Source organism: Myotis davidii, unplaced genomic scaffold (genome assembly GCF_000327345.1).
Source record: "Myotis davidii unplaced genomic scaffold, ASM32734v1 scaffold609, whole genome shotgun sequence".
NCBI classification, from domain to species: domain Eukaryota; kingdom Metazoa; phylum Chordata; class Mammalia; order Chiroptera; family Vespertilionidae; genus Myotis; species Myotis davidii.
Window position 1 is genome coordinate 3,446,910 of NW_006300164.1, and position 2,501 is coordinate 3,449,410.

Sequence of the window (2,501 nt, forward strand, 5' to 3'; positions counted from 1 at the left end):
CTCAGGCTGAAGAGGCGGCCGGCCCAGGGAGCCCTGTGGTGCTGAGCAGCGGTGGGGGTTACTCGCCGGCCCGCAGGGGGGCCAGTCCTCCCTGCTTGGCCCCGGCAGGTGCTTCCTGTGGCGCTGCCATTCTGGGGGTTCCCTCGGTCTCCCCCATCTGGCAGCTGTCCTTCCAAAAGTCACTCTGAGGCCGCGGCCCCCGTCAGCCCTCCTGGAAAGCAGGAAACCAGGAGGTCACGGTTCTGTTCATGGTTAGGGCACATGTCCAGGTTGTGGACTTGATCCCCAGTGTGGGGTGTGCAGGAGGCGGCCAATCAATGGTTCTCTCTTATCGTGGATGTTTCTATCTCTCCCTCTCTCTTCCTTTCTGAAATCAATAAAAGAGGTTAAAAATAAAAATTTTAAAAAGATGATAAACTTAAAAAAAACACCGAAAAAACAAAAAAAAGCTGGAAGCGGCCTCAGTGCCAGGCTGCCGTGTGGCTTTGGGTGAGTTTGGTGCCACCGCCAAGCTTTGTCCCCGAGCTCACCTGCCAGCCGGTCTCGCATGTTGTGACCATTAAGTGGTACCCACACGGGCACGGCAGTGAGGAGTGGAAATACGGAGGGTCCCCGGCTCGGGCTTAGGCGTGGGCTGTTGGGAAGGGAACAGGAGAGAGAAGTCAGCATCCTTGGCTGGGCCTCACACAGGGGTCAGACCGCCCCCCCGACCCCCGCTGACAGGGACCCCAGCAGCCCCACGCCTGCCTGTGCTGGCGGGAACAAAGCCGCTTGCAATCTTGAACCCGTGCAGAGCCCTGGGGGACCAGCCTGCTGGCTCCTTGCCTGGCACTGACCCGCCCTGCAGCCTTGGGCACGTTGTTTGCCCTCTGGGCCTGGATTTTCTGTTTTACCACAGAGGTAATTACTGTGGCTTCAGCAGATGCTGCATGGAAAGTGCTTCGTCGCGCCCTAGCTGGCGTGGCCCAGTGGATAGAGCGTCGGCCCTGAAGGGTCCCAGGTTGGATTCCCGGTCGGGGCACAGGCCCGGGTTGCGGGCTGGATCCCCAGTGTGGGGCGTGCAGGAGGCAGCCGATCAGTGATTCTCATTCATCATTGGTGTTTCCCCTTCTCTCTCCCTTCCTCTCTGAAATCAATAAAAATACGTTTTAAAAATGAAAGTGCTTTGTCCCCATGAGGAGCACCAAGGCCTGGCCAGGCTGGGCTCCGGGGGGCGGGGGCTGCGGTGCGGGAGCAAGGGTTCGCCTTTAGGCTGCAGGATGGGGGTGTCTGCTGCACCCCGGTCCCCAGGAGTCTCGGTCAGAGCCGGAGGGAGAGGCCGGGTGCAGACGCGGCCCAGACCCAAGCCCTCTTCCTGCTCGGGGCTGGGCCGCTCGCCTTCACAGCTGAGGGTCTCCCTGCCTCGCAGAGCGGCTGGCAGGGGCTGTGTGTTAAGCGACCGGATCTTGGGCCTCAGGTTCCCAGAAACGAGGGGCCGGGAGTTGGGCTGGGCCGGGCCCCAGCCAGACCCCAGGTCAGGTCAGGAGGCTGCAGGCAGAGGAGTGATGGCCAGGCGGGCGAGCCTCCCGTCTGCTTCCTGGACAGGACACGGTGCTGTAAACAGCTTGGAAAGGAGTCACCCTCCGGCTGAGTCACAGCTCCTAGCGACAGCCGCGAACTGTTTATCAACAGCGGCTTCACCCCCGCAGGGCCTGCCCCCAGCAGCGGGGGAAGGGAGAGGCGCCCGAAGATGTGGGCTGCCGCCACCCCCTCCCTCCACCCTGTTCCTCCCCCACACAGGGCTGAGCCTGGGCAGAGGGAGCGTTGGTGCGCATCTGTGCTCACGTGTCCGTGGGCGGCGTTTGGTTATGTCTGGGCTGTTGTGTGGCTGGCCAGGGGTGCTCTCCCGTGGCCACCTGGCATGGAGGCAGAGCCCTGTGGGACAGGTGGCTGGTCACATGGTCTCGGTGTCCTGGGACAGGCCAGGGTGTTGGTGGTGACCACGGCACCAGGTGATCTACCGGCAGAGTCAGATCAGACCAGGCCGTTCAGCTAAGAAAGAATTCAGAGCCAAGACTCAAAGTATAAGAGAAAGTTTGTTCAGAAAGTCACAGGTGGAAGGGATGGGCTCAGGAACCAGGTACAGAGGAAGGAAGGGCCTGAGAGCCTGGGAGCGAGGAGGGGAAGGTGATGAGCAGGTGGGAGAGGAGGGGGAGGGAGAGCGGCCGGTCCTGTCCGAAGGGCCTTTAAGGCAGGGATTTTAGGGGAGGCCCCAAGGGCGGGTCTAATAGAACATTAATCCGCGTTCCAGGTGTTCCTGCGGTTCAGGGTCTGGCCTCCACTGATGGGCGGGCGCTGGGCAGGGGTCACTGGTCAGTGCAGCTGGTCCTGAGGTCAGCCACGGGTCACTTGTCTGGTTTTGCTGCTTTTCTGGGCCTGGAGCTAAACCCCACCGAGGCCCTGATACTGTTCCCAGGGGCTCATGCTTTAGGGAGCCGTGGTGCAAGCGCCCGCCCGCCCGC